The sequence below is a fragment of the Lygodium microphyllum genome, chromosome 23 (assembly GCF_053477565.2).
Source record: "Lygodium microphyllum isolate KBCC chromosome 23, Lygodium_microphyllum_v1.1.10, whole genome shotgun sequence".
Taxonomy (NCBI): domain Eukaryota; kingdom Viridiplantae; phylum Streptophyta; class Polypodiopsida; order Schizaeales; family Lygodiaceae; genus Lygodium; species Lygodium microphyllum.
Genome location: NC_141157.1, coordinates 114,605,674 through 114,632,649, shown reverse-complemented (window position 1 = coordinate 114,632,649; position 26,976 = coordinate 114,605,674). Strand labels below are relative to the sequence as shown.

The 26,976-nt window shown below is 40.0% G+C and overlaps 1 pseudogene; it reads left to right on the top strand.

The window, feature by feature from the left end:
• Positions 1-8,827: 8,827 nt before the first annotated feature.
• On the top strand, positions 8,828-10,120 carry LOC148016648 (cysteine synthase pseudogene; annotated as a pseudogene).
• Positions 10,121-26,976: the final 16,856 nt, after the last annotated feature.

Below are 26,976 nucleotides of genomic sequence, written 5' to 3'. Positions count from 1 at the left end.
TGGTGGAAGCAATGGTGTAAGGACCAAGCAGTCAATGAAAGCACAATAACTTGGGAAAAACTAAAGGAAGCAGTGTAGGGAAGGTATATGCCACGTGCGTATAAAACTCAGAAGATGAATGAGTTCTTTAAGTTGAGGTAGTTGGGCCTATCTCTAGAGGCATACTACTCGAAATTTGTTTCCTTGCTCAAATACGCCCCGACAATGAGTATCCCCCAGCAAGTCTCAAAGTTTTGTGATGGGATGAATCCACCAATAAACACTCAATTGGAATCAATGTGTCCTTTGGATTTGCAAAATGCATTGATAAGAGCAGGACCTATTTGCCCAAGAAATCTAGCCAAATTCCAGACCTTGGGCTTACAAAGACCAAAATCCAAGGATGTCGAAAGCTCAAATTAAAAGGGCACAAGGACAGAGTCAAGGCCAATGGAAGAAGCCAAGATCAAATGCAATCAATGACTTTGTCTCCACTCAAAGAAGTGATCAAATCCTGTGTTGTCTTCACTGCAATGAACCTGGGCACTTCAAAAGGGAATATCCCAAACTTGGCGAAGACCGCCATCAAGGGAAATTAGGAGGCCAAGCCAAGGCTACCTGTGGCCGCGGTCGTGCAACATTGGGAAGGGCAAAAACTTCCAATATTACCACTAAAGGATTAGATGTAGAAGAAGATCTGTGCATGGAAGCCAAGATTGAGAAGGCAACCATTCATGCCGCTCTCCATAAGAAGGGGCCGAACCGCCAATTCTCAATGATCCAAACACCATCGGACCACCAGGGTAAGAAATGCAAAACGCTGATTAACTATGGTAGTACTTATTCCTTCATTTCACCAACCTGTGCAAGAAGGTTAGGAATAACCACTGTAGCTACATCCACTTTGCTTGTTGAACTAGCAAATGGGCAAGAAATCACTTGCACTAGACAAACTTCTAAGGTGGAATATCACGGACGAATTCCTTCCATGAGGAGTCATCTCTCTCATAACCTGGATGTGTGGCCACGATTAAAAAGTCGAGTTATACGATGCCTCCCAAACGAAGTAAGGTTCAATCTAGCATGAATCCCGCTTCAACCGATGGAGGTGAGGGTCAAGGAACCGTGACTCTTGGTAACCAGGTGTGTCCCATAAATCCTACCTTGATGGGGAGCCCTAAAGAACATAGACGGACTTCATTGGAAAGGGAGAAGTATTCAGGTAAAAGTCTATGATAGCTAACCACCATTTAGGTTGCATCATTCTATCACATTAGAAATTGTGTTTTATTGCACTTTGGCATGTTTTGAACGAATAAATTCCACAAAATATTTTACATTCATGCACACTAAAAATCAAGGACCTTATTGATTGTGTTCGTAGTGCTTTAGATTATGCACTAGTATTGGCATGCCTAAAGGGTACTGAAAAATGGGTTGTTAGGACGCTTAAGCATATTCTTCATTAAGCGAAAATTGTACTTTTTTGCATCACAAAATTTGTGAATTTGGAAAGGTAGGAGTAAAGGCTTGAATCAAGTACATGAGGATCATGAGTTGCACGATAATGGTTAAGTACATTTTGGTTATTGCAATACTAAGACAGGTATTAGGCTCCTATAAACCTTTAGAGGGAAGGGGTTTGTATTTGCATTAGGCTTGATAACTTCACATTCCCCACTCAAAAGAAAAATACAAGTCTCTATTTACATTTTTCATAAGCATGTCGAAATGAATTCCCAAAAGCAAAAGCCTTGCATTTGCGTCATTGTCTTAGGAAAGAACGCATCTAGATTGTGTGGCATCATGGTCAGTTTCAGTTGCATTGCTAGGAATTCATATTGAAGATAACCTTAAGTCACGTATATGAAATGCTAAAAATTTCTCAAGGCCGTTCAATAAAATAAACCCTATATACGCAAGGATAGGGCTCAACTCGACTTATTTAGGGTTTAAAAGTAAGTGAGTCAAACTACTAGGAGGACCCCAAGACAAGTAAAATACTATTTGGTCTCTCTAGTACATCTAACCCCTCGATAAAGTCAAAAAAACCTTAATGATATCACCCTTAACCATGACACAACTCAATGTTAATACAAGAAAAATTTGGGTGTCGTTTTTTCAAGACCAAAACCCTAGACTAAAGCCTAACAAGCTAGGACAGCTACCATCCAAGAACTATCGGATATAGGTCCACTTGCATAATTGCTCGCTCCTATCACACAGGAGCGGGGTTGGAAAGAAGGTATTCCCTAACCCTCAGAGGATATTAGAAATGGCCACCAAGGCAAGAAGATCAAATGCTAAGCGCAAAGAGACAGACCCCACCTTAGCAAATGTCCCGAGCACTCACCTGCACCCTTGTTTGTGCTTGTAAATTTTGGAACATCACTTATAAAAAGGATTTTGTGACCCCAAAATCATAAAAGAAATGGGAATAATGAATCAGGTTGAACTTTTGGAGGGTGTGTCATACCACCCCCAGCTAGCCGCCAACCCTAGCCAAGGGGGTTCTAAATAGCCGTGATGGGAACATGGACCGAACCCGCCACGAGAGGTCTCTCCGCAGGCTGGTTTGATTGTAGGAGGACACTTGGATGCCAGGGGAGCTCTCACTGTAAATTCCCTACTTCGAATTCCTACTCAAACGATTTGTGTGACTCAAGATAGATTCTTGAGGGCCCTTGTTACTAGTGCAAGGCGAAATCTTGGAGGAAATAAAGTGTATCCCTACAGATTGTGGATATTGTTCCTTTTGAACAAGACTTGTATCTCCAATAAAATGCTAGTGTTAAGTTTACTTCCAAGGAACCTGTTTGAATTTTTTTTTATGTCAATGCCATAAGATTACATGAACGAACCCTATTTCCTAAAAGGCTTAATTAAGGAAGCTGCTTTTACATGTCGCACATACATGTGATAGGGCTAATTAGATAATCTGAATTTATGATTAAAACTGACCAGCAAAGTATCAAACATCTAAAAGAAAATATTGTTGCCGATGCCTTGAGTAGAAGACCAAGTATCCATAATATTTCCATTCTATCTTTTGATTCCCTTACTCCTATGAAGGATACTTATGGCCATGACTACAGTTTTCAAGCTGATTGGAATAAATTAGTTGCTAATAACTAGATTCCAATTGATTCCTTATCTTATTCTGATGGATTTATGTTTTATGAGAAAAGATTGTGTCATTGTTCAATTTAGATCATTTGTGTTGCACGAAATTCATTGTCCTCCATATCAAGGTCATAGAGGTATTATTTTCACTTTAAGAACATTGGTTGAAGATTTTTACTGGCCGCAAATGGAATCAGATGTTTCTAACTTTGTTTCTGATTGTTTAATTTTTCAAATAGTCACGTGATACCATGGTAAGCAATATGGTTTGTTAATGCCTTTACCAATTCCTAGCTGTCCATGGGAACATATTTCAATGGATTTTATAACTGGTTTGCCTAATACACAAGCTAATCATGATATGATTTGGACTATAATAGATCGATTTAGTAAACAAGTATATTTTCTACCATGCAATAAAACATTAACTGCATCTCAAGCTACACAATTGTTTTTGAAGAATTTTTTTATTAAACATGGTTTGCCAAAAGTTATTATTTCTGATTGTGATTCTAGATTTTGTAATAATTTTTGGACTACTTTGTTTGCTAATTTCGGTACTAAGATTGATTTTTCATGTGCATTCCATCCTCAAACCAATGGACAAACTAATAGTACCTTTCTAGATCTTTTGCGTGTATACACAATTTCAAAACCACAAACGTGGAACACACAATTGCATCTACTTCAATTTTCATACAATAATACACCACACACACCTACTCATAAAGCACCTTTTGAAATCATTTATGGACATAGATTACCTACACCTGTCACATCATTGTCGAATAAAGTTCAAGTTGTTGATGATATTGCCAATACGCATGCTACTATTTTTTCTCAAGTTAAAGACATGATTGTAAAAGCCTAGCAATCATACACTAAACAAGCTAATAAGAAAAGACAAGCCATGAGTTTCAATATTGATGATTATGTTTGGTTATGTATTGAAAAGAAAAGATTGCAAAGTGTTGAGAAACACCCTGTTGTTAAATTGGCACCTAGATTTTATGGACCTTTCAAAATATTTCATAAGATCAATGGCAATGCATTTAAATTAGAACTACCTAAACATTGGAAGATCCATAACACTTTTCATATCAGTTTGTTACGACCTTTTAGAGGCCAACTATCTGTCCACCATGTCTATGAAAATCCTCCTTTGTTAGAAGAAGAAACTGAAATCCTTGAACCTGAAACTATTCTAGACACTGACTTTATGACCACTAGAACTACTCGTAGATATTCTAGATATTTGGTTAAGTTTAAAATTCATCCTATTGAAGAGGCCCAATGGATGCACACCCGTAACCTAAGTGCTTACCCCTCACTGCTCGCTCCACATTGAGCTAATAGCAATTGAGGACAATCACTATCCCACCTCGGGGGTATGATGCTAGGAGGCATATTCCACATTGGATTTTGTGAGGAACTATTTATTTGCCGGGGCTTGTGCACAAGGAGGACTCCTCGTACGAGAAGTTGACTTTTAATATGCACATGGGTGATTCCATAGCGGGTGATTCCATAAAATACATATTAAATTAATGGACATTTATGAGTTTAGAGTGCACACTCAAATTAAATTAAGGTCAATACAGAGTTCCAACATATTTAATTATTTTGTAGTTGAAGACTCCTAGGTATTTACTTTTGTTGGGTTTTATTATTTTCTAGCAATTGTAAATGCTTCAGTTGATATGTAGAGCAGTGGCAATGACGTTGGGTAGCACCGAGCGATGACATGAATCCAAATGCCTAGAAGAATTACTATTTTTTATGGGTGAGAGCCTTATGTAATGAAGGAGACATGAGAGAGAGGAGAGGAGAGAGAGAGTGCACAAGAGATAAAGACTACAAGAAGAGAGAGAAAGAGGGTAACGAGGAGAGAGAAAGACTAGGAGTAGAGAGAAAAACAAGAAGAGGAGAGAGAAATGGCTGGCAGCCATGGAAGGACATGGAAGAAGGTGAAGAAGGTGAAAGAACAGATGTATATTTATCAAAATGGTGCCTATGCAGTGTCCCTTACACCTTTTATACTTAGGTCAACTTGACCCAAGTATTTCCCTCCATTACAATCCATCCCCACTCAAAATGAAATTTTTGTCCTCAAAAACAAAGATCGGACTTATTGGTATAGCCAAGTAGTGGGCTGCAAAGTACTACTCTATACAGCATTACAAATGGCAAAAGATAGTTGGGGGGGGGGGGGGGAGTGTGTCTTGGCATAGACCAAGTAAAACTTTGCCTAGTATTCAAGAGTAATACTAGTCTATGCAGAGGGTCAAGGTTAGCCTGTAGCCACTCGGATCAAAAGGGAAAGTGGTATTGCTGCCATACATTGGATCAGCTTCCATAAGGTCAAGGTCAAGTACAGCTGGAAGCATGATCAGCATGGTGGTATTCGCTAGCTCTTCCATAAGCCTCTCAGGCATCACCATGCTCTGTATGACTGAAGCATATGAGGCTGAAGTCACCATTGCATGGACTGCATCAGCCCCTAAGTGCTGCATATTCATGGACCCTACATTCTTAGTGATGTCCAAGCATTTAAACTGCAGGTCTGTGGACTAAAGGGGCTCCTGCATGGGGTCATGATCATCCAAATCCACATGCTTCCCATGATCTTCTTTCTTGAACTGAGGTTCTTGTTGTGGACCCATACCAAAATGGTCTTCAACAAGATCATCAGCCCCTAAGTGATGCATATTCATGGACCCTGCATTCTTACTGATGTCCAAGCATTTAAACTGCAGGTCTGTGGACTGAAGGGCCTCCTGCATGGGTTCATGATCATCCAAATCGACATGCTGCCCATGATCTTCTTTCTTGAACTGAGGTTCTTGTTGTGGACCCATACCAAAATGGTCTTCAACAAGATCATTAGCCCCTAAGTGTTGCATATTCATGGACCCTGCATTCTTAGTGATGTCCAAGCATTTAAACTGCAGGTCTGTGGACTGAAGGGGCTCCCTCATGGGGTCATGATCATCCAAATCCACATGCTACCCATGATCTTCTTTCTTGAGCTGAGGTTCTTGTTGTGGACCCATACCAAAATTGTCTTCAACAAGATCTTTTCCATCATTTGCATCATAATACTCTAATATGAACAGTATTTTGGCAGTCTTTGCCTTGAATGTGGCTTGATGATTACAAGATATTGGCTTAGCACATCGATAGCATAAGCCCGCAGCATGAAATTCCCATATCGTATCACTAGTAAGGTGTCTAATGCGTTTAGCCTTAGATAGCAATTTACACATCTGCTCATCACCATTGGTCACCTCAGTAATATTTCTGACATGCTACTCATAGTCATCTTGCTACTCATGTACAATAGATGGCTATCCATGCTCATGACCATAATGCTCATGATGTCCATATGGATGGTCATACCAATGTGGTTGCTGCTCATAATGATATTCATGCTGTCCATACTGCATATGGTGATAATAGCCCTACTGCGCATCAAAGGGACAATTTGGTTGAGCATATGCATTTGCTTCCATTGATGTTTGCTACTCACGTGCATAAGCATGCTACTCGTATACAACAGATGGTTGTCCATGCTCATGACCATAATGCTCATGCTGTCCATATGGATGGTCGTAGCAATGTGGTTGCTGCTCATAATGATACTCATGCTGTCCATACTGCATGTGGTGATAATAGCCCTTCTGCGCATCACACACATAACCGTCATAAGCATGCTGCCTTTGATCATTGATCCCACAGCATTGGTCATGCTGTCCATAATCTCTATGAGAATGCATGTCACAAAAATGTTCATGCTGTTGCCCAAATACATCTATTTGTTGTTGCCTACTACCAAAACTTTGGTCATATTATTGCCCACAAACATGCTGCCCAAGATTGCATGATGACTGTCCAACATGACTACAATGGTGTCCTTCCATCCTAGGCTGACCATAAGTATGATGATTGGCAAGTCCATGAGCATAGGTATCGGCATGATGTCGGTCATAATCACTTGCTTGCCGCTCCTACATTGCATCAGGGTCTCCATGAGGCAGCTACCCATATGGTTGTGTGGCATAGGAATCTCCATATGCATGCTGCTAATAGGAACCATGTTGTTGTCCATAGGGACAATGTGGTTAAGTATATGCATACATGCTGCCTACTAATGTTGCTCATTTTTGCTTTAAGCTTCAGACCACGTAAGCAACTATTGCCTACTATTGCTTCAAGCCTCGGAACTGCTGCTCACTGCTGCTGCAAATTTCAGGCCACTTAAGCAACTCTTGCTCACTATTCAGGGCTCACAAACATATTCACCACTACTATTTGCATTCAGAGCATCTTCATTCAATGATGACAATTGAGATGCAGTCACTGAGTATTTTGCAAGTGCATACGACACACTGTTATTGTTATAATAGAGTGTTTATGGATCAAGCATCAGTATTCACCGTTTGACTCTACTATTCTTATTCCACAGGCTGCTGCTGTAACTAATGTGTCCAGCAACCAACCTGCAGTCTACTTTAGATCTGTCAATCTCCCTGAATATTCACATAGAGCCTTCAGAGAATGCCTCTAAATGCTATAACTGATGTGTCTACATATATGAACTGAATGCTATTCACACAGAGCCTTCAGTTCCAACAACCAACCTGCAATCTACTTCATCTGTCAATCTCCCTGAGTGATATAAAGAGAATGTCAAGAAACCTTAAAGCTTTGCAGATTTGACTACTAAGATTCACCTTCTTTCCAATAAAACCATCATTCTTGCATTACTCTTAGTCCTGTCAGTCTCTACTCCAACTATGCCTGATGCATATCCTTTTCTGATAGCATCTCAAGGTCTATCATGCGATCGATAGCTGTATTCAGGCTTGATCAACCTATTCAAAGGTGACCACTACTAAAGGTCATGCTCAGATAAACCAGGTTTGGTCATACACAACCAACGCATCACAAGCTTAACATTGTGCCAAATCAGTTTTAAACTGAGCATCAAGACCCTCACTCAAACGGAGGATTAAGACCCTGGAAGCTCTCCCACTGAATCAAGAGTGATTCCCACCATCAACTTTAGACATTTCCAATTACTTACAGGCGTCGTAGGATCGCGACATGATGATGTACACTGCTCATTAGAAGCCTATGTTTCCTTCCAATCGGACTACCCCCAAATCTAGCAGTCTTGCACCTTGGCAAGATGCCCTGGAACCCACCTGTGGGAGGTTAATCCGGTGCTATAGGTCCACCTTATAATTCACCACAATAATTCAGTACTACGGCTCCCATTGCCCTGATTTTAGAAAAGGGGCTTGCAAGAAAGGGGGTCATTGTGAATTGGCCCATGGTGTTTTGAATGTTGGCTCCAACCAGCAAGGTATAGAACACAGCCATGCAGGGATGGTGTGAATTGTAAATGCAGGGTGTGCTTCTTTGCACATACCCCCGATCAGCTCCCAGATTCTAATCGTGAATTTTTTTATGACCCTCGATCAACTCTTGTTAGCTCTTCCTCACAAGGTAACACAATGCGGCAGTCTGCACGCACTGTTAAATCTTCTACGCACAGGGCTATGTTGGAAAACCTCGTCTCTTTCCAATAGCATAATGATACACCTCCATGGGAATCTTTCCAATTCTTGAGTGAAGGTGCTGATTTGAGTGGAGTATGTCATAGGAAGCGGCCAGCCATCCAACATGTCACGTCTGATACCTCACGCCTTTTTCGAGAGTGCAGAAGAGATCTTGATGAAGACTCCGGACTCTTACATGCTTCAGCAATTTGAAAATCCTGCCAACCCAAAGGTGCATTTTGAAACCACGGGGCCTGAGATCTGGGAAGACACAGCTAGGAAGGTTGACATTTTGGTATTTGGAATTGGTACTGGTGGAACAGTGATAGGTGTTGGTCGCTTCTTAAAGGGCAAAAGTCCCAACATTAAGATTTATGGTGTAGAGCCAACCGAGAGTAGTGTGCTTTCTAGAGGGAAGCCTGGTCCTCACAAGATTCAAGGCATTGGTGCTGGCTTCATTCCTGGCATCTTGGATGTTGATATCTTCAATGAGGTGGTACAGGTTTCTAGTGATGAAGCAGTTGAAATGGCTAAATAGCTTGCTCTTAAAGAGGGAATATTTGTGGGCATTTCATCTGGAGCAGCTGCTGTGACTACTGTTCAAGTTGCAAAAAAGGCAGTTTCAATCTTGCGCTCTTTTCTTGAAGTGGTCCAAGGATGAGCACAAAGTCTTACGCATGGATCTCCTTTCTGGCATGCCTAAGGGATATCTTCCATAGTAAGCTGTCTTCTTGTGCATAACCTACTGCCCCGAGGGAAATGTAGGAGTCTGCACAGCATGTTCCTTGCTTCACCCATCCCTGCTATGCAGAGTTACATGGCCCTTATGAGAGGTTTGCGGTCATGTTCCTCTAGATCCCCTTCCGTCAAAGTGCTACTGATAGTCTAATGAGGCCACCACCCATTCAAAGCTACTGTCTTCCGGTTGGTTTCCCATAATCAGAAAACCATAACCAAGCTTCTAAAACCTTGGAGGTGAAGGGTTATAAGCATCTGCTTAAGCCTCTTTCAATTCACACTACTCACGAGAAAAAACTGCAAGCCACTTGAGTTTCAAAGTAATGTTCAGGGCTTAAGTTCACCTCCTGAGAATGCAATCTTTAATTCACCCATCAAAAGTTCTGTCACAGTAGGCGATTCTCGGGTTCAAGATGTTACTTGTCTATCCAGTGTTTCGGGATGGAGAAGAGGCTAAAGGAAGAAGGGCTTGCTTTGTCTGATCTTGCTAACAGAGACCGCAACGATACCGCAACTATGGGACTTACCCAATGCAAGAGATAAAAACTGCCTCCCATCTAGAGGTGTACTTTGATGGGATGTGTCATCTCCCCAGCACTGGACATTGAAAGCTGATGTTAAGCCACAAGCATGGTGTGTTCCTGCATAGATGGAGATGAAAGACACGTTCGCGATGCTAAATGATGCTGACAATCCCCAGCACTTCACCAACCTGTCAGAAGCCTTTAAACCACACACAAAATCGGCTCCGCTTGACAACATGAGGAAAGGTTGAGAAGGTGGGATGCCTGCACTGATAGTGTGATTCCTCCAGCATGATGCCACAGCTCCATTTGTGCCATTGGCCAGCAAAGCGCAGACATGAGAGTCCCCGGCCACGATGTCTGAGAAGGCATCATTCTTGAGGCGCTTGGGCAAGGAGATGTTGCTGGAATCCCAGTAAAGTGGCTGAAGGGTGTTGTCCCATATTCCATAGAGAAAGCCTCGGCCACCGGTGATGCCTGAGAATGGAGACACAGCAAGGGAGGCACGGGCTAAGGAATTGTCCATGGAGTTCCAGCATTGAACGCCCTGTAGAGGTCCCTGCAATATGCCACACACATAAGCACGTCCGTCGGCGGAGGAGCTGACGGAGAGGGTGGACATGGAGCTGAGGCCATAGGCAAGGGAGCAGAGGAAGCAAAGGGAGAACAGAATGTGGAGGATGATGGACGGGGGTGAGAATGGGGGAGGAATGCGTTGTGCTTTGAGAATGGTGAGGGAAATGGCTACCTTCTAAGGTTAATCAAGGCAACAGGGCCATTACCATGGCCAGCGGGGGGGATCAGGAGACCTCGCATTCCGCCATAGCTAGGAAGGTTCGAGCTTCAGTCAGAAGGGGGGGAGAGAGAGTCTGTGAAGGAAGGAAGAAGGAAGTGGAAAAGAGGGAAAAGCTATAGACCGGAGCACTAAAGCTTTTTGTTGTGGTCATGTAGCGAAACAAGTGTGTAAACTTAGGTTAACTTGACCTAAGTATTTTCCTCCATTACACCTTATCACTAAAGACGTGGCGCCAATATTTATTCAAGCACGCTTATTTATTAAAGTGCTTGACAAAGCATTTATTATCTTGTATGCACAAAGGTGCTCGACTAAATATTTTATTATTTGATATTTGTATTTGGGCACAGCCTGCGATTTTTGGACGCCTAAATGCCTTACTCTATATTTAGGCAAAGACAAAAGCAAAAACATGATATTTGTAAAGTGGGCTATTTTTGTGCTTAAATATAAATAAATATATAAATACATGCCTTATGAAGCGCTCACACAAGGCATGGGGGGAGATTGCCCCCAATTTTTCTTTTTGTCTCATGTCATGCAAATTTCCTTTTTCTTTTTACTTGAAATTATGAAGGTTTGTAGTATTCTTTGTACTTGGGGACCTTCTGGCATTCACTACGCACACATACAGCATCCGATCTGCACACCAGAATCAACTCATGATATCAAGTTTATCTTGAGTTAGCATTTTGTCAATTAGTGGTGGATAATGAAGTAGCCACTTGAGCAATGCCAACATTTGGGCCTTGATGAGATCTCATTGAGATATTATCTCACCGTGCATTGGGTTGTATTTGAGGAGACTAACAATTTTTCATTGTTCGATCATGATGAGAATGTGAGGAATCCCATTGTAGAGATGTGGCCTCTTAATTATGGAAAGTTCTTTAAGAAATGTTGCCTTTGTAAACAAAGGAAGTATTTGGCAAGTTTGCAACTACATGGGAACCTTCTAAGCCAATTGGTCCTATAGAGTAATAATTTTGTAAAACAAATATTCTTTCTCCTCCCAAGTGGGGCGGCACTATGAGAATGTACAATGGAAAGAGAAAAGTGAACATAGAGAGAAGAAGAGACAAAGAGAATGTGGAAGAGAGACGAAACAATGTGACTACAATGGTTAAAGGTTCAAGACTGCAACAGTTAGCCCAAACACATAACTCTACGCATTAGTGTGGGCACTAGATGGTAGCCAGGGGATGAGAGAATGAGGAGGGTTAGCTAATTGCGAAGGATCAAGGATGGATAATGGATTGTGAAAGTGGGAGGGTAGGCTATCTATGTATAGGTGAAAAAGAGAAAAATTCCAAAATGTGGTCAAACCCCTAAAAATAGCCAAAAGTTCATAAAAAGAAATGCACTAATGTGCCCTCAATCTAAAGTGTCTAAAACATATAAAATTACATAAAAATAAAACTTGGAGCTCCTAATGTTCTCATCTAACTCAAATTGAGGCTCACGGGAAGAAGATGACCACAAAAGACACACATGATTGCTAACATATCCTCTTAGATCTTAGATATGGTGAAAGGCCAAAGAAGATGAGGTGCTAATCTATCTTTTAAATAAAATATTTGAGGATGAGCAAAGGACTTTAGAGACCTTCTTGATGGATTTCACTTATTCTAGGTTTTTGGCCAATATCCTTTTTGAAGAATCCTCTCTAGGCCTTAATGTTTCTAAAGGAAGATCTAGTTGATATTTTCCATTAATCCTTTAACAATGATCATACAATCATGTTATCTCTAATTCTAATCTATCTTGATTAAACCATTTACCAATGTTCCTTATGCTAAGTAAAACATGACATCTAAGTACCTAGATCCCTTTTGTGAAGAAATGTAATTGGCTAGGTTTATTCCAATTTTAATATGATGCTATGACTTAAAGTTTAGCTTTTATGAAAGAAGGATTAAGTGGCTAAGACAAAAGATCTATATATCAATTCAATGACGCTTTAAAAAAAGGATTAAAATTTTACAAAAAAAAGATAACCTATCTTTTCTTCCTGATTAACCTCACCTATGTTTTCCTTCATCAACTTAATCAAAGGAAAAGGAACCTAGGACTAATTTTGTGGAGTCAGAGCATTCTCAACACTTGCCACTCCATTCCCAACTCCAATGCATGGAATTCCCGAGCTTCTTCTCTTTGGGGTCATTGCAGAGTGATAGATCCTTCATCCAACACTCCTCGTATGTGAAAAACTTGAGAAATTGTTACTTGGATAAGGTGGGAATGTTGGAGTAGTTTCTAATATGGCAAACTTCATAATGTTAGGTAGGATTTCAATAGACGAAGAGAGATCCCCTTGGAGCCCCAAGAGGAACACCAAGGAAAAGGGGTTTCTACTGCAAGAAAATCTATCTTGTAACATTAACAAGCTTTTATTTCATTCTTTAGAGAACCACAACAAGGAAAATAACACATCTTCACATAGCATCATAGTAGACATCTCCCACAGATTTGATAGAATCAATCATAATTTTAAAAATCTTCATGAAATCCATCAATCGAACAAGAAATACAAAAGAATACACCATTTTGAAATGGAAATAATATCACATATGATTCATCTTCATTGTCTTCATAGTTTTCTCTCTCAATCTCTCATAGATAGATACATTGTTTTGATAGAATGGGCTATCTCTGACTCTCTCTTTCTATCTCAATCAATAGTACATCATCACTTACTACAATACTCAATAATGGCTCTCAATAATACTTCTTAGGTCGTGGATGCACCTCCCAAGAGGTATGGGAGGTATGAAAGGGCACCAGAGTCACTACAGTATCTCTTTATAGCTCACTATAGTCATCCAGACTTCTTTTTAGTCTTCAGCAGCTACTTTTTCCATTTGCTTTAGCTCTTTTGAACTTAGATTCATCCTTTTCAAAAGTTAGAAAACTTTTCCAAAGTCACATATACATTCCATAGAACACTTACAGAAGATCTACAGAATAGAACAGAACAAGAATAGAGCAAGAACAGAGGCTCTACAGAAGGTCTACAGAGGGTTACAGAAGGTCATTAGAAAACATCAGAACCTCATAACTCATACTAAAACCATTCCAAAATATCAAAAAATATTCAATAATATTTCAAATGACCTCAACCTTTATCAATCAACAATCCATGCTTCATACAGAAGAAAATTAGAATAAAACAAAAGCTAAACAAAAGGTATCATAACTAATCAAAACCTCAACAGAACATCACAGAGCCTCATATTTCTACTGAGAATCATCATGAGCTTCCAAAAAATAATCAATATAATCCAAAAATACTTTCAAATACTTCCAAAACAACCAATCATAACTCAAAATCCATTAATTATCAACCATTCAAACCTCAAAAACAACACAAATCAACAAAGTCATTTCAGCATTCAACACCCCTTCACCAATAGATGAATAGGAGAAGAGTCTCAAACAAAGAGTAAAGATGAATTAAAGGTGTGAAAATAATGGAATGCAAAAGACAAGAAGATGATGTTGAGAAGTAAGCATGGAAACTCTCCTTATACTGGAGTGGATAAGGGTAGCTAGGTGTAAATGTACTAGAGGACAGGGGAGCAAGGGGAAACCCTAACCCTAACTTCTCCAAAGGCTATATAAACATCCTAAAGTACACACTCACAGTTGAGAAGAGTGTACTAATTGTACCTTGAACAACTAACTAAGCAAGATCTTATTCTTGTACTTGAGTTCTCTCTCTCCCTCTTGTGTACACTCTCTCATGCTTCCAACTCTAATTTGCAACATGGTATTAGAGCCATCTCTGATCCTTTAGCTTCCCTTAGCTTCCCTACATCATTAAGTGCATATAAGCCTTCATTTTCTACCTCTTACCTCTTGACCACAATATCCAAAGATAGACCCACCTCTGATGGAGGACTTGGGGAGAACAAAGGAGGAGGTTTCAGCTCAAGGGTTCTTCTAAGGAACTCTTTCCTAGCTCAAGGTGCAATAACCCAGCACCACAAACCCCCACATTGGCCATGTAGTAGGACGACATTGTTGAAAATGTAGAAATTGTCGCAGATTTGCAGGTGGCGTGATTCGAGCTGGACCACAACCAATAGAGGGCATGATTGAGGCAGCCACCATAGGGCTTTCAAAGCCTCCCCAATGGGTCATCTCTCTCTAAGAGGGTTTGGAGAAATTCCTCCTATGCTAGTTGCTATGAGCCAAATCCTAACTATGGGTTTCTAGCCAAAGAGCTTCAAGCTCACTCATTTTCATTTTTTCTCAACCTAGGCATTATCAACAGTGATTTTAATCACTGAAAAACACTTGTCATGATTTTTTACTGTCCTGTGGAGCTTAAATGCAGAGTGCTTCTCATTCTGTGGACAATATTAACCTTGTAAAGATCAACCTACATTATGAGTACTAGAATGGATGTTGGTAAGAGTGCTTCTTAGCACTACTAATGCATTCAATTGATGCTCCTTACTATTTGCTGCTGGTAAATCAGAGAAATTAGTGTTATTGTGCTCTCTTTTGATTCATCCCATAGCATAGAGTTGATTGATAAGCCGTGCTTCACCAAGAACTCCTCTAATAGGCCACATTATCAAGAGGAGCCTAAAGTCCAGTCAAAGCTCACCTCATTGAAACCTAGGAAAGCAGTAAAGGTTAAATCAAGAGTTGTTCAAAGAACAAGACCTCCAAAATCCTATCTTAAGATATTACATATGTATGATTTCCAGCCTTTTTCATCTCTATAGCTTTAAAGTTGGTTATCATGTGTAGGGCTATCAGTTCTGCGATTTGGTTTGTACTTGGCCACATGTAAAGGACTAGACATTGCCATTGCTCAAGGCAATAGGTAATACCTTCCTATAATGGCCATGGCCTATGCAAATGTAAGGCATCAAATTCGCAAGTTCAGTGAAAAAGATCTCCATCCTTGGCAATCCCTGGTAAAATATAAAATGATGGAACGAGACTACTGGCCCTTCATAAAAGGGACCAAAGTTATTGACCCATCCAGTCCTCTTGATATAGAAGATGATGAAAGGGCTTAGGCCATCATCATGCTTCATTTGGATGAATCTTTGATTCATCATATTGACAAACTCTGCACTGCCAAGGAGAAGTGGGATGAACTTGAAAAGCTCTATGGTGCTACACAGAAGAACTCCAAGTTCTTTCTCAAGATTGAGTTTTTTAGCTTGGAGTATAAATAGGGAGAAGATCTGAGCAAGTTTATTTCACATATGAAGAGGCTTACGGCATAGTTGGCCTCCGTTCAAGCACCAATTCATGATGAAGATGCCATTGCCATCCTTTTGAAGTCTATGAAGAAGGTCTTTCCAACCCTTGTGACTACCCTAACTAATATCTCGAACCCGACCTTGGCAAGTACCATCCAATCATGCATGGATGAAGAGAAGAGAAACCATACTGAAGGGACTTTATCATTTACTTCTTGTGAGCAAGTGTTAATTCATACAGCTTCTACTAAGTGCTCCTTTTGTCACAAAAAAGGGCATATTGTAAGAAATTGCTGGAAGAAATATCTTGACAAAATGAAGTGTAATAAATACAAAAATATCGGGCATATCACCAGTAAGTATCCTAGTGTTCCAGAAGTACCTAAGGAATTGGAGGCAAAATTTGTCTCCCAATCCATAGATGACCGACTCTTTTGAGTCTTGTAACACTCTCTACCTATAATCTTCTTTTGTAGCCTGATTTATAAAGGCATCTCATTGTGAATTAAGGGGGGCATCCTATCATGCTTTATCCAATGCCACTTGGCATTGAGGGGGGGTGTTGAGAAGTAAGCATGGGAACTCTCCTTATACTGGAGAGGATGAGGGTAGCTAGGTGCAAATGGACTGGAGGACAAGGGAGCAAGGGGAAACCATAACCATAACTTCTCCAGATGCTATATAAATAGACTAAAGTACACACTCACAGTTGAGGAGAGTGTACTAGTTGTACCTTGAACAAATGACTAAGCAAGATCTTATTCTTGTACTTGAGTTCTCTCTCTCCCTCTTGTGCACACTCTCTCATGCTTCCAACTTTGATTTTCAATAGATGATGTATTGTCTATTTGTAGTTATTGATAATACTATGCTAGAACATATCAAGTATGTAGAAACTTCACATGCAACTTGGACAATTTTAGAGAACATGTTTTTAGTAAATACAAAGACATGAAAGATTCAACTCAATGAATACCTTGAAGAAATAAAAAATGTCTATTAATGAGTATGTTTTAAAGGTGAGGAGTATTGTAGATACTTTAGCAATGATTGATGCAATAGTTGATGGTGATGATTTGGTTTCATCTACTTTGGATGGCCTTAGTAATGAGAAGGCTCATTTGTCACTTCTTGTGTATGTATATGGAAGTCATTTCCACATTTTGATGAGTTAGTCTCTCTCATGATTATTGAAGAGATTAATATATATAGGGTGATTCATTTGAAAGGAATGGTGAACATGTCCAATCATTTTACTCAAGTTCAAGAAGGGGATGTGGTAGATCCTCTTCAAGAGGCCACGGCATGGGATGTGCTAGTGATAACTAGCAAAACAGGTTAAATCAACAATTTGATAAAATGTAGGCTTTAGGAGGCCATGGGAACTTTAGAGGCAGGGGGAGCTCTAAAGGAAGAGCTGGATGAAAAAACAAAGGTTTTGAAAATTCTGCCATTGTTTACTATTATTCTAGCAAAACATGACACATTGTAGCCCATTGTTATGCTAAGGAGGATAATATCTGCATTGATAAATTGCAGCAAGATAACTATGCATCATCTTCACAATAGAATGAAGATAAAAATGAGCATATATTTGCTATGCAATATATGATGAATGTTATTATAGGAGAGGGAACACATGATGATATATACTATATCGATTCAAGTGCATCTAATCATATGATTAGTCATGTTGAATGGTTTGGAGAGATGCAGGACTTACAAAATCTAGGTTATGTGCAAACATGTGATGATTCATGTCGTCCAATTTCACATATTAGAAAGGTTTCATTGTCCTTGCATGATAGCCAAACAAAGATTCTGTCACATGTATTATATGTGCCATCAATCACAAAGAATTTAGTGTGTATTAGTCAAATGGTAGAGCAAGGGTCGCAAGTTCGATTTAATGTAAAATGTTTTTTTATAGACTTAAATGATAAGTGTAGGTTGCTCATAAAAGAGAAAGTAGAGTTGGCCGCATGTTAACTTTAGATGCTAAAATTCCTACAATGAATGCTAGTATGTATACTGAAGAAAAAGGACTGGTTGTGTAGACATTGAGATATGGCATAAACATATTGGACATAAAAATGTATAAAGGATAAAATTAATGCAGTCCAAAGAATTAGTTATAGGGTTGCTTGCTTTTAGAGTTGCACGATTTCATCAAGTATGTGAATCATGTCAGTTTGGTAAGCAGGCAAGACAACCCTTTTCACATGAGAGATATGTGAGTACAAATATACTTGATATTGTACATATAGATATTTGGGGGCCTACACAGAATGTATCTCTTGGTGGCAGTAAATATTTTGTCATATTTATTGATGATTGGTCAAGGAAGCTATGGGTATATATCATGAAGGAAAAGAGTGATGTATTTGAGCACTTTGAATCTTTCAAGGTGACTATTGAAACAGAATCAGACTTGAAAGTTAAGTGCTTGAGATCATATGGAGGGGAAGAGTGTCAAGATTGTGGGAGAGAAGGAAGGAGTCTCACTTGTAGCTTTCTTGCTTGCACAATGGGGGAATACACACAGAGGTGGACGCTGAAAACAGTTTTCCTCTTCTTAGTTGTGTAAGCCAAAAAGAAAGTCTAATACAAAGAAATAGAAGAACCCTATATATGGGTCTCAAACCAAACTCAAATAACTAAGGTGGCATACTAACTGAGCCATGAACTAGAGTAGATAAGGATAGCTGTCATCTAGCTATTATTCATGGGCGGTGTACCAACCGCATCTGCAACTAACACATCGGTGACATAAATGCACAACGGTCACCCTGGCATATCACGAGTGGAGCTCGATCTCTCAACACTCCCCCTTGAGCTCAATCCCAATTCCTGCATACCAAGCAGGTCTCTGAACTTGCGCAGCTTCTCTGCGCCCAATGCCTTAGTGAATATGTCAGCTACCTGATCCTCTATGCTGACATAAACTAGATCAATAAGACCTAGTAAAACCCTCTCCCGCACATAGTGATAATGCACCTCAATGTGCTTTGTTCTAGCATGATAGATTGGGTTATTTGCCAAGTGTATACTACTCATGTTGTCACAATAAATGACAACTGGCCCATCTGTAGACTGATGCATATCATAAAGTAGCTTATGCAACCAAGCTACCTCACATGTAGCCATTGCTGCACCCCTGTACTCAGCCTCTGTGCTCGACAAGGCAACTGTAGGCTGTTTCTTGCTGCTCCACGTGACTGTAGCACTCCCAAAAGAGAACACATATCCACTGGTAGATCGTCTATCAGAAATACTACCAGCTCAATCAGCATCAGTGTATCCATGCAGCTGTATCTGAACCCCAGTCTCATAAAATAGTCCATACTGCAATGTGGACTTCACATACCTGAGTATGCGTCTAGCCGCATCCAAATGCGGTTTCCTTGGAGCCTGCATAAACTGACTTACCAATCCAACAACATAGCTCAAATTTGGCCTGGTAATAGTCATATAAATCAAGCTTCCTACTATGCGTCTGTACATAGTACGGTCTTCCAAAAGCTCACCAGCATCTGCACTCAGCTTCACATTCTGCTCCAAAGGAACTAAAATAGGCTTACAACCTGTCATCCCATATTTGGACAGCATGTCCAATCCATACTGCCTCTGTAAGAGCTGTATCCCACTTGGTGATCTAATCACCTCAATGCCCAAGAAATAACGCAGCTCTCCCAAATCCTTCATCTCAAACTTATGCTTCAATAGCATTTTCACATGAAGGATATCTTCATCACTGTCACCTGTCATAATCAAATCATCAACATAAATGACAAGTAGCATAATACCTTTCTCTGTTTTTCTCACATAAAGTGAGAAATCTGCCTTGGAAATCTGAAAGCCAATAGTGACAAGATACTGTCCTATCTTGTCAGACCATGCTCTAGGTGCTTGCTTCAAGCCATACAAGGATTTCTTCAACCTGCAAACAAACTCTGGATGAATAGCATGCACATAACCTAGTGGCTACTCCATATAGACCTCTTCTTGCAAATCACCATGCAAGAAGGTATTCTTTACATCCATCTGATGTAAAGACCATCCCTTTAATGCAGCCATAGCAATGACTGCTCTTACGGTTGCCATTCTTGCAACCGGACTGAATGTTTCTTCATAGTCAATGCCATATGTTTGTGCATACCCCTTGACTACTAATCTTGCCTTGTATCTGTTCACAGAACCATCTGCATTGTGCTTCACCTTATAAACCCACTTACAGCAATTGCATTTTTACCTTTAGGCAAAGGTACCAATTTCCATGTAGCATTTGCTTCCAAGGCATCCATTTCTTCATCCATGGCTTTCTCCCATTTTTCTTTTCCCATGGCTTGCTCAAAAGAAGTGGGTTCTGGTTCCTGTATCACCTTGACCATATATGCATAGTGAATGGCTGTAAATCCATCATATTTCAGCCTATCCACAAGATACCTAATCCACAGGATACCTAACTCTGGTAGACCTGCGCAAAGTGGGTTCACTCCCAGGTGCTCTCAAAACATCCCTGGTCTTTCTTACTCCAGGTGTAACAATAGAAGGAATACCCAACTCATCATCAATGCTCTGTTCTGAGCCACTGGATTCACCATCCATATAAGAGTGACCTGCATTCACATCAAACATGGGCTGATCAACCTTCTCTTTTCCTGTTCGTGATACCTGCATACCACTATCTGCATTGCTTTGAGAAGATTCTCCTGATCTCAATCTGCTTGTCCATGGCGAAGAATGTGAACCACTGCTAGAGGACGCTCCAGGTCCACTAATATTTTGTGACTGCTGCTGTGAATTCTGTGCAGCATTACCATTTTGTGCATCCACATCATCAATCACATTTATTGGTTTATACCAGCTACTCATCTCATCAAAAACAACATCTCTACTCACTGTAAACTTACGAGTATAAGGGTTATAGCATCTATACCCTTTTTGCTGCAGAGAGTAACCAATAAAGATGCACTTCTCAACTTTTGGATCCAACTTGGATCTCAACTCATCTGGCACATGTACATAGGCAATGCAACCAAAAATTTTCAAATGAGAAATATCTAGTTTCCTACCAGTATACCTCTCCTCTGGAGTCATCCCATGTATTGCTGCAGTGGAAGTCCTGTTCATTATATAGACTGCTGTAGCAACTGCCTCAGCCCAATAAAAATCTGGCAAGTCTTTTTCATTGAGCATGGCACGAGATACCTCTCCAATATGCATGTTTTTCCTTTCTGCAATTCCATTTTGTTGTGGGGTATGACTGCATGAATATTGCTGCTTTATGCCATGCTCTTGCAGGAACCTTGCAAACTCATTTGAGAGGTACTCTCCCCCTCCATCTGACCTTAGACATTTTATTTGCAGGCCTGTTTCTTTTTCAACCATAGCTTTAAGAGTTTTGAAATGCCCAAAAACTTCACTTTTCTTTTTCATAAAATACACCCAAACTTTTTTGCTATAGTCATCAATAAAACTGACAAAATAATGACAGCCTCCAAGAGATGCAGCTTTAGTAGTCCACACATCAGAGTGGATTAATTCCAATGGCTTCTTACTTTCTTGAACATGTCTAGGAAATGGTTTCCTTGCCTGTTTTCCAAACTGACAGGCTTCACATACCTTATGCGTTTCTGCAACCTTAAATTTGGACAATCCTGCAATAATATTTTGGGCCTGCATTGATTTAAGTCGTTGTACATTAGCATGACCAATGCGTTTATGCCAGATATCAATATCTGCAACTACACTGGTCCCATGTGCAAACATTGCTGCACTCAATTCAGACATGTCTGCATCCAACGTAAACATTCTGCCCTTCTTCTTTCCTTTTGCTATCAAGCGACCTTTATTTTTCATATCCTCAACAAAGCATCCATGAGGATTAAATCTGACCTGCAAGCCCTGCTCAACCATTTGACCAACAGAAACCAGATTCTTGGTGATATTTGGGACATGAAATACATCGGACAGGTATTTCTTTTTCCCATCCTGCATAGACAAAGGAATTTTTCCAATCTGCACAATAGGATGTGCAGTATCATCACCAGTCTCCACAAATCCTGGTTTTTCCATTTTCCTTGCATCCTCCATCCATTCTGCATGACCTGTCATGTGGTTTGATGCACCTGAGTCAACATACCATACATCATTGCTTTCTTCTGCACTTGTCACAGAATTGTTCATATGCTGCACCATGAACAAATGCTCATTTCTGTCATCACCCTGTCTATAGAAGATGCATAATTCCCTTGTTGCAGTTTTCCATTCATGATGTCATTCTACTTTTTATAGCAGTCTTTAGCCATATGACCCATTTTACCACATTAGTAGCATTCAACATTACTGTTTGCATTTTGGCCTCTTTGCCATCCACCACGACCTCTTTGGCTCCCCCTGCCTCTAGAGTTACCACATCCTCCTCCATAGGATTGGTTTTCTTGAGTTTGCTGCATATTCTGATTTCTACCACGGCCTCCATATCGGCCTCCTCTACCTCTGCCTCTACCTCTTCCAGTATTTGAGTAGAAGACAGCTTCTTTTGAAGTTCCTCCTGAAGAAGATGCACCACCATTTCTCTGCTCCTCAGAAATTAGAAGAGCAATCAACTCCTCAAAATCAGGAAATCTTTCACGGACGGAAATGGATGTTCGGAACTGTGCATAATCCTTTCCTAGACCATTCAAGGTCACAGAAACTAAATTATCATCTTCCACTGGCAACCCAATGGAAGCAAGTGCATCTGCAATCTTCTTCACCTTCATGTGGTAGTCATTGATGCTCATATTTTCTCTTTGCACATTATGCAACTCTTGCTTGAGTTGCATTTTCCTGGCTTGCGTATTTGTGCTATATACTTTTGACAAAGTATCCCATGCCTCCTTTGGCGTACTTGCATCCTGAATATGCACAATCATAGAGTCTGAAATGCTGATAGACAGCCAATACATAACTTTCCTGGCTCTCTCATGCCATGCTTTAAATGCCTGCATTTGCTGTTGATTGGGAACATCAGGAAGAACTGGTTCTTCTTCATTTCCTGCAACAAATTTCCAATATCCTTTTCCCATAAGGAAATTCGTCATTCTAAACTTCCATGCTTGGAAGTTGTTCTTGTCAAGCTTTTCAGTGACAATCTGTGAGAGAGAATCAGACGCCATTACAGAACACTGCAAAAAATTCTGTCATTGCAAAGAACACAGCTTTAGCCTCACAAAGGCAAATCTGCAAAACTGAAGAAAGTGGTATTTGACCACACAGTCACTTCCTAGTGACGATTTTGCATCAACAGGCAACAAGGATAATTCTGTAACTCCCAATGTCTCTGCACACAAGCATACGATGCAATCTCTGTGGTAACTTTTCACCGACCTGTAGAACAGTGGTCGCACAGCATAAAACAGGGCCTTTTCCTGAGTGCGTGCAGAAAGCTTCCGCCTTCAAAACAGGCCCCAAAATGGCCTCAAATCAAAAAAACAGGGTCGCCAAGGGCTAAAGCCCTTACCCACAGCATATACTGCCCTCTTGCTTCACCGCGAAGGGCGTCTCAACCTGAGACAATGCACTTTTGCAATTTTCGACTGTGCTACCTGTAGAGATCTGCTCCCAAAACAGAAAATGAAAGCAACACTGCTCCTCTTACCAGAACTCCGCGAGCTTGGCTTGCTTTCTTGAGCTCCTTACCACGAAAAAGGCTCTGATACCATGTCAAGATTGTGGGAGAGAAGGAAGGAGTCTCACTTGTAGCTTTCTTGCTTGCACAATGGGGGAATACACACAGAGGTGGAGGCTGAAAACAGTTTTCCTCTTCTTAGTTGTGTAAGCCAAAAAGAAAGTCTAATACAAAGAAATAGAAGAACCCTATATATGGGTCTCAAACCAAACTCAAATAACTAAGGTGGCATACTAACTGAGCCACGAACTAGAGTAGATAAGGATAGCTGTCATCTAGCTATTATTCATGGGCGGTGTACCAACCGCATCTGCAACTAACACGTCGGTGACATAAATGCACAACGGTCACCCTGGCATATCACGAGTGGAGCTCGATCTCTCAACAAAGAGTACCTCTCTAATGAGTTTAGTGGCTTCTTGAGATCTCATGGAGCAAAGAGATAGTCTACTTGTAGATATAGCCCATAGCAAAATGGAGTTGTAGAAATAAAAAATAGGCATATTGTAGACATTACATAGGCATTGATTGGCTGAAAAGAATATGCCAAAACATTTTTGGTATGAAGATGTTCATATTGCTATCTATATTATGAACAAAAATCCCATAGCTGCAATTCATGGGATGACCCTGAAGAATACTTTACAAGCAAGAAGCCCAACGTGTCACACTTGAAAGTGTTTGGTTGTATTGCATATGTTCATATGCTAGATAAGCTACGAAAGAAGCTTGATCAAAAGGTTGACAAATGTATTTTTATTGGATACTCTTTAGAGTAGAAAGTATTGTTGTTATAACCCTGCCACATGTGAGTTCAAAGTGAGCAAGGACGTTATTTTTTATGAGATGAGTAGTTGGTATGCATCTATTGGTGATGCATTAGATGATGATAATGATCATGATAGCTATGTGCAAAAGGAAAAGTGTAAATGGAAAAGCAAGAATCACTGAGCCTTAATGGGCTAGAAACATTTTTTGGTACTACACCTATAATTAGCCCTTAGTCTGGGATACTAAGAAGTAGCCCCACATCTTCAAGTGGATCTACAAGTGTTACATGTAAAGACAAAGGAAAGAAGAAAGTATTGGATTGCAATGATGCATCTACTAGTCATTTTGGGTTTGATGGAGATTCTAGGGGTTTAGAGAGATTGGATGATGAGCATGCCATTCTTTCAGTCAGGATACCAGGTGTACAGAGAGCACATAGTAATGTAAAGGCTCCACTGAGTGATCCAATGGTACGTAGATCTAGCAAGGTCAGGTACCCTCTTAAAAGATTTGGTTTTGAAGGTTATGTAGCTCACTATTATACTTATATGGTGAATGTAGTTGAGGATGTTGAGGCCACTTGTTTTGAGGATACTATTAGTCATGCTCATTGGGATGTAGCAATGGATGAGGAGATGGCTGCATTAGAAGCCAATAAGACTTGGGATTTGGTACCTTTCCTAAAGGGAAAGAAAGTTGTTTCTTGTAAGTGGATTTATAAAATCAAGAGTAATGAAAATAGTTCGATTAGTAGGTATAAGGCTAGGCTTTGAAAAAGGCTATGCTTAAGCATATGACATAGATTATGAAGAGACATTTAGTCTAGTTGCTAGGATGACAATTGTTAGATTCGTGATTGCTTTGGTAGTAGCCAAAAGTTGGAGTTTGCAATAGATGGATGTCAAGAATGCCTTCTTGCATGGTGAATTACAAGAAGAGGTGTATATGGAACAACCAACATGCTATGAGGATTTAGAGCATCTCACACAGGTGTGCAAGTTAAAGAAGGCACTCTATGGGCTAAAGCAATCACCTAGAGCATGGTCTGACAAGATTGGAGAGTATCTTATTAATATTGTTTTATATTTTTTAAGCTGATCACTCAATTTATGTAAGAGAGGGAGATGCAGGTTTGGTCATTATAGTCATCTGTGTGGATGACTTGATTATTACAGGTGTGACAGTGACAATGGAATTACTAAAGTTAAGGATTTTTTGAAGAAAAAGTTTGAGAAAAAGGATTTGGGTGAGCTAAGATACTTTCTTAGTATTGAGGTGATCAGATGTGATGATGGTATATGGCCATCCTAGAGGCAATATGGCTTGGATATGTTATCAAAGTATGGTATGATAACATGTAAGCCTCTTTTAGTATCGTTGGAGCAAAATATGAAGTTGAGTTCTGACATTGGGAATGAGATAGAAGACCCTACTATGTTCAGGGGAGGGTAGTAGGGAGTCTAATTTACATGACTATCATAAGACTAGACTTGAGCTATGTTGTTGGCCATTGTTGGCCATGCCCATCAAATTATGTAGATGCATGGAAAGCCTCATTTGGATACAATTAGACCCATATTGAGATATGTGACGTCCACTTTACATTATGATCTTTTTTATGAGGCAAGTAATGATGTACAAGTGTTTGAATATACAAGTCCAGATTAGGATGGACAACATAAGATCTACTGATGGATTCATGTTTTCCCTTAGTAGTGCAGTAGTTACATGGAGCAGCAATAAGCAATCTACAATTTCTTTATCGAGTACAAAGGTTAAGTATATAGGTGCTACTATGGCATTACAGGTGAGGTGGTATGGTTGCAAAAGTTATTGGGTGACTTGGATGTGCAGGAAAATGTTGAGTTGTCATTCACTTTGACAACATGAGTAGCATATAGCTAGCTAGGAACCTAGTGTTCCATGCGAGGATAAAACACATTGAAATGCACTACCACTTTGTGAGAGAGAAGGTACTTGCATGAGAGATTGACTTAGTATATGTCAACACATAGGATTGGATAGCTTACATTTTCACCAAGGCATTGGGTGCAGAGAAGCTTTGAAAGTTTTAAAGCTTACTTGGAGTTACATAGATATAGTTGAGATGGCAAGCTCAATACTTATAGATATTGATGATGGACTGCTTGGCTAGATAGTTCCACATGTCTACACTTAGCACGCCAGTGGTCATTATGATCCTCACATGGACATTGACTTATCACTTATTATATTTTGTTTGTTGCACCTATCTATAATTGGCATAGTTATAGTGCCAATCAATTTAGTATAGTTAGTTATGCATTGTTTGTCTTAGCAGGCCGCTTTCCTTTATGTTATATCTTATCTGTAATTTGTGTACATTGTATTGTGTGTGAAAGAAGAAAAAAAAACCAACAAGAAAATATTTTTTCCTCTATCTCTCTTCTTATGTCATTGAGTGAGCTTCCTCTTATGTGTATGGTGTGTGTTTTGGCGCAACGGCTCAAGTAAGTCTCCCCACCATGTGATTCTTGACATAATTGCCTGCTAACCCTTTGAAAAATATAGTATAGACATTTATGGGACCCATTAGTCCAGT